The sequence below is a fragment of the Lichenostomus cassidix genome, unplaced genomic scaffold (genome assembly GCF_008360975.1).
Source record: "Lichenostomus cassidix isolate B80296 unplaced genomic scaffold, HeHo_3.0 HiC_scaffold_37, whole genome shotgun sequence".
NCBI lineage: Eukaryota > Metazoa > Chordata > Aves > Passeriformes > Meliphagidae > Lichenostomus > Lichenostomus cassidix.
The window spans coordinates 8,656-18,707 of NW_028147279.1; the positions used below are offsets into that span (position 1 = coordinate 8,656).

Consider the following 10,052-nt stretch of genomic DNA (forward strand, 5'->3'; position numbering starts at 1 on the left):
ACGGCTGGGGCCGGCTTAGGGTCGGGGCCGGGGTCTGGTGGAGGTCAGGCTCACGGCTGGGGCCTGCTTAGGGTCGGGGCCCGGGTCTGGCTGGGATCAGGCTCACGGCTGGGGCCTGCTTAGGGTCAGGGCCGGGGTCTGGTGGAGGTCAGGCTCACGCTTGGGGCCTGCTTAGGGTCAGGGTTAGGGTCTGGTTGAGGTCAGGGTCGGGGTTGGGGCCTGCTTGAGGTCAGGGTCGGGGTCTGGTCGGCATCAGGGTCGGGGTTGGGGCCTGCTTGAGGTCACGGTCGGGGTCTGGTCGGCATCAGGGTCGGGGTTGGGGCCTGCTTGAGGTCACGGTCGGGGTCTGGTCGGCATCAGGGTCGGGGTTGGGGCCTGGTTAGGGTCCCGGTCGGGGTCTGGTCGGCATCAGGGTCGGGGTTGGGGCCTGCTCAGGGTCATGGTCGGGGTCTGGTCGGCATCGGGGTCGGGGTGGGGGCCTGCTCAGGGTCCCGGTCGGGGTCTGGTCGGCATCGGGGTCGGGGTTGGGGCCTGCTCAGGGTCCCGGTCGGGGTCTGGTCGGCATCGGGGTTGGGGTTGGGGCCTGCTCAGGGTCACGGTCGGGGTCTGGTCGGCATCGGGGTTGGGGTCGGGGCCTGCTTACAGTCAAGGTCGGGGTCTGGCTGGGATCGGGGTCAGGGTTGGGGCCTTGTTAGGGTCAGGATTGGGGTCTGGTTGGGATCAGGGCCAGGGTGGGGGCCTGCTTAGGATCAGGGTCGTGGCCAGGGTTACGGCCAGGATTAGGGTTACGACCACGATTAGGGTTGCGATTCCTTAGGGTTACGGCCACGATTAGGGTTAGGATTCGTTAGGGTTACGATTCCTTAGGGTTACGGCCACAATTAGGGTTAGGATTCATTAGAGTTACGGCCGGGACTAGGGTTAGGATTCCCTAGGGTTACGGCCGGGACTAGGGTTGCGATTCCCTAGGGTTACGGCTGGGACTAGGGTTAGGATTCTCTAGGGTTACGGCCGGGGTTAGGGTTCCGATTCATTAGGGTTATGGCCGGGGTTAGGGTTGTGGTCGGCATTAGGGTTACGGCCACGACTGTGGTCAGGGGCAGCATTGGGGTTGGGGTTGGGATTGGGGTTAGGGCCGGAATTGGGGTTAGGGCCGGGATTAGGGTTATGGCCAGGACTACGGTTGGGTCCAGGATTGGGGTGAGGGCTGGGATTGGGGTTGGGGCCAGGGTTAGGGTTAGGGCTGGGGTTAGGGTAATGGCTGGGATTGGGGTTGGGGCTGGGATTGGGGTCAGGCCTGGGATTGGGGTCAAGGTCTGGTTAAGGTTAGGGTCAGGGAAAAGGATTGGGGTTAGTTATCCTGAATGTGGTGGTGATGGTTCTCCTGAGTGTATGGGTTGTGTCTGTTCTGCTATGTATGTGTATAGTCATTGTTGTTCTTACCTTATGCGGCATAATAATGACCACAATTGTGGTCATTATGATCAGGATCATTCTCTTCTAGTACTGCTGATTGCTGATTACATAGTCCTTGTCATCCCTGGGGGGTGGGTATCTTCATTCATTATGCTGATGAAGGGCCTTGCCCTAATGCTGCAAAGTGTCTTAATTATGCTAAAGAAGGTCCTTGCCCTCCTGCTGCGAAGTGTCTTAATTGTGAAGGAATGAAAATCATAGGTTGCTGTAATGAGGACAATGGCAACTGTAGTTAGGTGAAAGACTAAAATTATGCTAATGAACTGTAAGTATGGTAGGCATTGGGTCATTCCTAACTGAATCATCCTCATGATGCTAATGATCATAATTGCCCCAATGAGGCAAATGACCTTCTTCCTTATGCTAATAATATGGATTATGCTAAACACCCTGACAGTGCTGATTACTGTGTTTACAGCAATAACCCTAATTATGCTAACAACCCAAATTATGGTAATCATCTTGATTATGCTAACAACCCCTAATTACACTGAGTACATAGGTTATGCAAATCTCCACCTTAATGATGCAAACTATCTTTATTATGCAAGCTACCCTCATGATGCTGATTACCCTGCATAGGCTAACAATTCTATATATACTAACAACAGTCATGATACCAAGCATCTGAATAACACTAATGACCTCATGATGCTAATTACCCCTAATCCTGAGCACTGTCATTCCTATTGCTACTATACCAACCCTAACCCTCGACACACCCCCTCCTGACCACAGGCCCTATTCACTGCACCTGGGCCCCTTCGCAACCCGAACCCTAGACCACGCCCCCTGACGACTCAGACCCGCCCCTTTGCAACCCGAACCCTAGACCACGCCCCCTGAACGCACCCCTAATCGTAGCCCTAACCCTGATCCCTTGCACCTGAACACACCCCCTAATCGTAGCCCTAACCCTGATCCCTTGCACCTGATCCCTTGGCACTGTAGTATCACGTAACCCTCATCTATACCCTCACTATAGCCCTAAAACCTGATCCCCTGCACCTGATCCCTTGGCCCTGTTCCCTCACCCTCATGGTGACCCTCACCTCATCCTCACAATAATGATGACTCCTGATCCCTACACCTGATCCCTTGTCCCTGTTCCCTCACCCCACCCTCTTCCTCATCCTCACTGTAAGCCTTTTACAGTACCCTATAACCCCTGATCCCTGCACCCGATCCCTTTGCCCTACACCCCCACCCTTACCCGCGGTGTACCGAGCATGCGCGATGCGGTGGACTACGAAAATGGCGTCGGCATCGCTCGAGCATGCGCGGTACCGTGGACTACCAAAATGGCGTCGGCATCGCTCGAGCATGCGCGGTACGGACGACAACCAAAATGGCGCCCGCATCGCTCGAGCATGCGCGGTACCGTGGACTACCAAAATGGCGTCGGCATCGCTCGAGCATGCGCGGTACCGTGGACTACCAAAATGGCGTCGGCATCGCTCGAGCATGCGCGGTACCGTGGACTACCAAAATGGCGTCGGCATCGCTCGAGCATGCGCGGTACGGACGACAACCAAAATGGCGCCCGCATCGCTCGAGCATGCGCGGTACGGACGACGGCCAAAATGGCGTCGGCTGGCTCGAGCATGCGCAGTTGTGACGCGTTCGAAAAGGGGGGCCGCGGGGCATTCTCAGGGGGTTTAGGAACGTACCTGGCTGCCTGAACGAAATGGGCACCCCGAGAGTGCCGCCGTGGCGGCTCGCGAGCCTTGCGGGATTGCGGGAAAGAGCGGCGGCGCGGTCGGGGCGGGGGGAGCTGCCGAGATCCCTGCGTTCAGGGATACGCACCGGCGCCGTCGGCCGAACGGCGGCCACGCCCCTCGGCGCCCCGGCCCGCCCCTGGCCGCCAAGCCCCGCCCCGGCCCGCCCCTCTCCGCCCCGGCCCGCCTCTCCCCGCCCCTCAGCTCCGAGCCCCTCAAGAGGGGCCCCCCGGCGCCGCCCGCGAGACCCCTAGGAGCACCAGCGGCGGACGAGGAGCGGCGGAGCGGCGGCGGCTACGGTGAGGCAGCGGAAGGTGAGCGCCGGCGGCGGCCGGGCGGCGGCGGGAGCGGAGGGGCGGAGGGGCGGCGGAGCACCGGCCGCGGAGCGCCGGCGGCGGCCCAGGCCGGCGCGCCAGCCGGCCGGCGCCGGCGGGAGGGCGGAACACGGCCGCGGAGGCGCAAGGCGCGGCCAAGCGCCGCCGCGCTCAGCCAGCGGCGGCGGCAGCGCGGCGCGGCGGAGGCGCGAACACCGGCCCGCGGGCGCCAGCGCGGCAAGCGCCGCCAGCGCTCGAGAGCGAGCGGCCCGCGCGGAGCGCGGAGGGCGGCGGCGGAGCGGCGGAGCCCGGCGCGTGGAGCGCGGCGACAGCGCCGCCAGGCCGCTCAGGCAGCAAGCCTGCGGCCAGCGGCGAAGCAGAACACTGGCGCGGGCGCAGCGGCGGCTCCAGCGCCGAGCGCTCGAGGGCCAGGCGGCGCTGCGGCGGCGGAGCGGACGAGCGGACGAAAGCACCGACGCGGTGGAGCGCAGCGGCGGCTCCGCGCGCCAGCGCTCGAGCAGGCGGCGCGGCAGCGGAGGGGAGGCCGGAAAAACTCCGCCGCGGCGGGGCGGGCCGAGACGGCGCGGAGCCGGCGCGGAGCGCCAGCGGCGGCCAGCGGCGCGGGGAGCAGCGGTGGACTGCGGAGCGGCGGCAGCGCTCCGCGGCTGAGTGCCGGCTGCGGCGGAGCTGCGGGAGAGGTGGCGGAGCAGCGGCGGGGGCGGCGGCGTGGGCGGCGGCGGCGACGGCGGAGCGCCGGCGGACTGCAGGTGAAGCCGGCGGCGACCCCGGTCGAGAGGCCGGTGGAGGCTGGGGGTCTGTTGCGCGCAGAGCGGTACAGGTTTCCTGAGTCGCCGGGGGAGCGGCGGCGCCTGCCGCCGAGGAGGGGGGGGGCGGCGGCAGCGGCGGCAGCAGCAGCACTCGCCGCCGCCGATAGACAGGGGTGGGGGACCCGCCCGCCCGGGCTGCGTCTCCGGGGAGGGGAGGTGGATGTCCCGGCGGCCGCAGCAGTTTGTTTGCGGCGCAAAGGAAACGGGGACGGCCAGCCTCAGCTGCATCCCCGTGCCGGGAATCTAAAGGGGGGGGGCCACGCCGGCCGCGGCCGCGTCCCGGCGCCGGGAAGGGGGGGGGGCGCGGGCGGCGGCGGCAGCGTCCCCGCGCCGGGAACGGGACGGGGGGGACACCGACGGCGGCGGCCGCGTCCCCGCACCGGGTCCTGCGCGCTCGCGGCCCGGCTGCTCGGGTGTCTGCGGCACGGACTGACTGCGGGCTGTGGGGGCTGTCCGGTCAGCGCGGCGCCTGGGCAGGTAAGAAGGAGATACTGGAAAACAGCACGTGCTCCACACTGAGTGGCACACACATGCAGGAACGTCGGGGACGATGGAACGGGCAGGGAGTAGAGGACCTGCAGCGGCTGGCCACCGCGAGGCGTGACTGGTGCCGCTGTTCGGGGCGCTCGGGTGGAGGCTGAGCCGGGACGCTGTGCAGGTGGAGCGGCTGCTGCCGGGACGGGAGAGTGCGTAGCCCTGTTGTGTGGGCTCTGGTGCTTTCGGTGTGTTTACCAGGACCTTGAGATGGAATAGTCGCTCCTTTCAGAAAAATGCAGTTTTTGGAACACTAGGTATGGCTTCTGGACTTTCGCACAGATGTACGAGCTGTTCGGCTGATGAGCATCACCACCCCCAGAAACACCTGGAGATGGTTACCTGATGAGCATCACCACCCCCAGAAACACCTGGAGACGGTTGCCTGATGAGCATCACCACCCCCAGAAACACCTGCTGACGGTTGCCTGAGGAGCAGCAACCCGGTAAGCAGCAGCTGAGTATAATAATATATCTAGTATATGTATGTTACATAAATTTTATGTATTTTATGTGGATATATGAAATGTAGATATTATACGTATCATATTTGGCTATAAAATGTGTAGTAGGTAATATATATTATCTGTATTGGCTATATCATGTGTGGTATATATGAAATATATGGAATGTATGTTAGGTATTATACATATAATATATATGGTATATAATGGAATTCATATATTTGTATATGTTACTATATGTCTGATGTCTTGCATAGTATATATACATTTTATTTATAATATATATTATATGTAGAAATATATATTTTGGTAATGGGAAAAAAAAAAAAAAAAAACAGGAAAAAAAGGAAAAAGCACGGATGCTAGGGAACAGAGATGCACCCGAGGTGGCATGCTCCCTTAAAAAAAAAAAAAAAAAAAAAATTAAAATTGAAATAAAGGCACCATGGCAGAGGAAAAGGAAAAGACATTGAGCAAACAAACCAAAAGCGCATGGGACCGGAAAAAAAAAGGTGGAACTAGCTGTACATGAGGAGCAAAGCATTGAAATGAAGGTGGAAAACCAAAGCAGGTAAGAACCATCAGGTTTGTACGTGACTGCGGGGGCTAAGGGAATGTTTGTACTTGTCAAAGATGGTAAGTAGGCACACAGGGGTAAGAATGAAGTCATTGTTTCCTGGTTTGGGCACTTCCTTGCTGTTCAAGTGCCTGGTAATGGTATGCAGATGTAGCAGACAGCTAAGTTTTTTACTGTTTCTCTCCTAGACAGGTTTCTTTGAAAGTCACAAAGTTCTCCGAGGGGAATGCCTTAGAAATGCAACACGGCAGGCTGGAAGGGAGGTGAGTCCGCTCCTACGGCGTCCCATTGTGCGCAGGTACCGTTTATGAAGGAGCTTATAACGTTTTGTATAAATGCCTGTGAAGGAAATGATGTGGAGAAGACATACTCAGGCGGTGGGTCCTGTCACTGTCACCTGTCAGTAGGTACGAGACACAGAAAGAGAGAGAAGAGAAGAGAGGAAAAGAAGATTGGAAGGACAGGTAGGGGCACATAACAGGACAGCGACAGAGCATATGACCGGGCCGTGGTTCCCGGTGGGCGTTGTGATGTGGGTTCATTCCTTCGGGGAAGGCGTGCGCCGATGCCCGGGCCTGTCCCCCTGGTAAAACTGGGTCGGTGTCTCGCGGCAGGCTCCAGATGTGTCGATGCGAATGCGGTGCTGTTGTGCCAGGCCTAGGCCTGCGGAGAGTGTGCGATGCGTCGGGAAATGCTGCTAGGTAACTGTGAGGGGAAAATGGCGTGGCTGAGGACTGTGGGGCTGGGGGAGGCTTTCCACAGGTGGGCCAAGGAGGATAGCTGTGGCCTGTGTGAGACGGGAGCTTATCACGTGGATCCCGAGGGCTCCCGTTCCCCCCTGAGCTGCTGGACAGTGTATACAAACCTGCTGCCTGCGGGCATATCCTCTTCGCCCGCTGCATACTGAGGCCTAGAAGATTTGAAGTGGAGCTGCTGGCTTTGATCTTAGTGCATACATACACAGCTGTCCCACAAGGTGAGATGACCTAGGAATAATTTTTCATGCTTGTAATGTGCTGCCTGACTGTCACTGCAAAGCAGCTGCGTGCCGGGAGCCTTTTGGATGGACTTGTATATGGATGTTCGGTTGAGAAAGATTTATGAGTCTATGACAGAAATCCCTAGAGTGGAATTTGATGTGTATTTCATGTGGATGTTTCGGTGACTGTATTCGTGTGCTTCACAGGGCTGCCTTCATTGCGAGGCTACTGCATCCATGTGGAGCTACATCTGCTGGCACTGGGTGTGATTGTCAAGGCGGACATGGAGAAGAAAGTGTCCTGCTGGAGCCTTCACCTCTGGCTGTCCTCGGTACGTGGAGAAGGGCAGGTATGTGTCGTGTTTCAAACGTGTCAGAGTTGCCATACTGCACGGTATGTGTTGCTGAGAAGCGGACGTGGAGCATTTTTGCTTTCATCCCTGTTTAGGCAGGCATTTGGTAGCGAGATGGATAAGTGCCAAGAGATATGTGTGTGCATACACATCATCGTGCACAGCGTGTTTACAAGCTTGGTGCAAGAACTGTGGCACCTGTGAGTGGTAAGTGACGTGTGCGAGACGTGGGAGGAAGGTACTGGAAAGCGTGGCAGTTCGGTGGGGAACAAGTGCTACAAAGGCGATGGCCTTGAAATGCCAGGTAGCGGGCTGCAAGTGGGGTGACTGCACTCCTACAGTGGCCTGAAGTGTTCACACAGTGGTCCTGATGAAAGTGGAAACGTGCAGAGGATACCCTCGCACAGTGTGTCCTCTCACTTGGATTTCTTTCTAGGTATGAGACGCGAGGAGTGACAAAAAGACGCCAGGAAAGAAAAAAAAAGAGAGTGGAAAAGAGAAGACGTGCCTGCACAGAAAGGCTCACAGACCTATGGCAACACTGCGTGGGTCCTGAGGGCACCGTGACGTCAGATAATGGACCCCGTAGCCACGGGACGGTGGCCGGAGTTGTCCCCCTGGGAAAGTGGGCTCAGTGTGTGGCAGCAGGCTCAGCATCTGTTGCTCGATATGCACTGCTGTGGTATGTGGCCTAGCACTGCGGACAGTGTGGAATGCATTGAAAACACCCTATAAGGTGCCTGTGACATAGGAAATGGCAAGCTTATGTCATGTAAGGGTAGGTGAGGCTTCCCACAGCTGAGGCAAAGAGGATAGATGTCTGTGGCACGGGAGCGGAGCTTACGGCAGGTACCCGAAGGCCTCCTGCTTCCCCCTGAGGTGGGGGAGAGTATGTACAAACCTAGTTCCTGCCGGCATGTACGAGCCTGGATCCTGCGAGCGTTTACTGTTCGCCCGCTGCATGCTGAGGCCTGGACAATTCAGAGGGCGTTCTCGGGCTTGGGCATTATTGCCTACACGCCTGTCCCGGACGGTGAGATGGCTGAGAAGTAATTCTCCGTGAATATAACAAGGTGGCTGCCTGTCAGTGCGAAGTATCTGTCTTGAGGGAGGCCTGTGGATGGAGATCTGTAGGAATGATGGAGTGAGGAAGGAGGATGAATGTGTGACAGCAATCCCTGAAATGGAATGGTATGTGGGTGTTCAGGTCAGTACATACTATGATTACATGGCAAAAAAGACCGCGAGTGGCTTAGTGAGAAGGATCAAGTCTGTCAAATGACAGAGAAGGGGGCGATGAGGGGGTTCCTGATTGTATAAGACTGTTGTAAAAGCTTTAGGAAAGAAGGCAGCTTGAAATGTCTTGCTGACAGGTATGGCAAGGGATGTACAGGGTCAGTGACAGTATTTGTGTGTTTCACAGGGCTGCCTGCATTGCAAGGGTAATGCATCCATATGGAGCAACATGTGCTGGCACAGGGTGGGATTGTGAAGGCAGACATTTAGAAGAAAGTGCCCAGCTGGAGCCTTCACATCGGGATGTCCTCTGATGTGAATATGGGAAGGTATGTTTGGTATTTAAAGAGTGTCATAGTATACATAGCAGGAGGTATGTCTTGGTGAGAAACAAACACAGAGCACCTGAGTTCTCATACATGTTGAGGCAGAGGTTTGGAACAGAAATAGAGAGGTGGCAAGAGATATTCTGTGTGCATACAGAAAACTATGCAGGTTGCGTTTACAAGCTGCATGCAAAAATTGTGACACCTGTGAGTTGCAAGTGACCCATCTAAGAGATCGGAGGTAGGTGCTTGAAGGGATTACAGTTCTGTGCAAAATGTTACAAAGGAAATGGCTTGGAATGCAAAGTAGCACGCTGGGTGTGAGGTGAGTGCACTCATGCGGTAGCCTGTTGTGTTTCCATACTGCTGTTCATGACAATGACAAGGGTGTCTATAAACACCTCAGAATGAAATGAGGGGCAAAGGACACCTTCACACTGTGTGTCCTCTCCCTTGGATTTGCTCATAGGTATGAGACACAAGGAGCAAAAGAGGACAGAAAAAGAGCGGTGGAACAACAGATGGCCTCACAGCCAGGGACAGGAACAAAGCTTTATCGGCACTGCGTGAGTCACCGCAGCATCGTGACATCGATTCGTGGACCCTGAAGCGATGGCACTGTGCCCAGGCCTGTCCCCCCGGGCGAGTGGGATCGGTGAGTTGCAGCAGACTCCACATCTCTTGCTTTCAATGCACTGCTGTGGTATGTGGCCTAGCACTGTGCAGGGCCCCTAATGAGTAGAAAGGGCCTGTAAGGTGCCTGTGACGTGAAAATGGCACGGTTATTTCATGTGCGGCTGGCTGAGGCTTTCCACGGGGGGGCCAAAGAGGATGCTTGTGTATTGCGTGAGACCGCAGCTTATCGCACGTACCCGGAGGCCTCCCGATCCGCCCTGAGCTGCGGGACGGTCTGTACGAACCCGGTTCCTGCAGGCACATCCTCCTCGCCCGCTGCATACTGAGGCCTAGTGGATTTGCTGTGCAGCTCCTGGCTCGGGTCTTAGTGCATACACAGCTGTCCCAGAAGGTGAGATGACCTAGGAATAATTTTCCATCCGTGTAAAGAGCGGGCCCATTGTCCCTGCAAAGCGGCAGTGTGCAGGGAGACTTGTGGATGGAGTGGTATATGGATGTTTGCTGAGCAAGGACAAGCAGTGTGTGACAATTATCCCTGAAATGGAATGCTATGTGGATGTTTGGGCCACTGCAGATTCTGAGTATGTCACAAGAGACCCACAGAGTGGCTTA

At 57.1% G+C, this 10,052-nt stretch overlaps 1 long non-coding RNA gene across 2 annotated transcripts; it reads left to right on the forward strand.

The window, feature by feature from the left end:
- The first annotated feature begins 4,253 nt into the window (after positions 1-4,253).
- On the forward strand, positions 4,254-9,812 carry LOC146423465 (uncharacterized). 2 transcript variants are annotated; one of them, XR_014847457.1, is made up of 5 exons: positions 4,254-4,321; positions 5,152-5,315; positions 6,099-6,173; positions 6,258-6,611; positions 7,097-7,241. It is a non-coding gene; the product is annotated as an uncharacterized LOC146423465 (long non-coding RNA). The 2 variants fall into 2 exon arrangements; XR_014847458.1 differs by lacking the exons at positions 6,258-6,611; positions 7,097-7,241 and adding an exon at positions 9,738-9,812.
- The last annotated feature ends 240 nt before the right edge of the window (positions 9,813-10,052 follow it).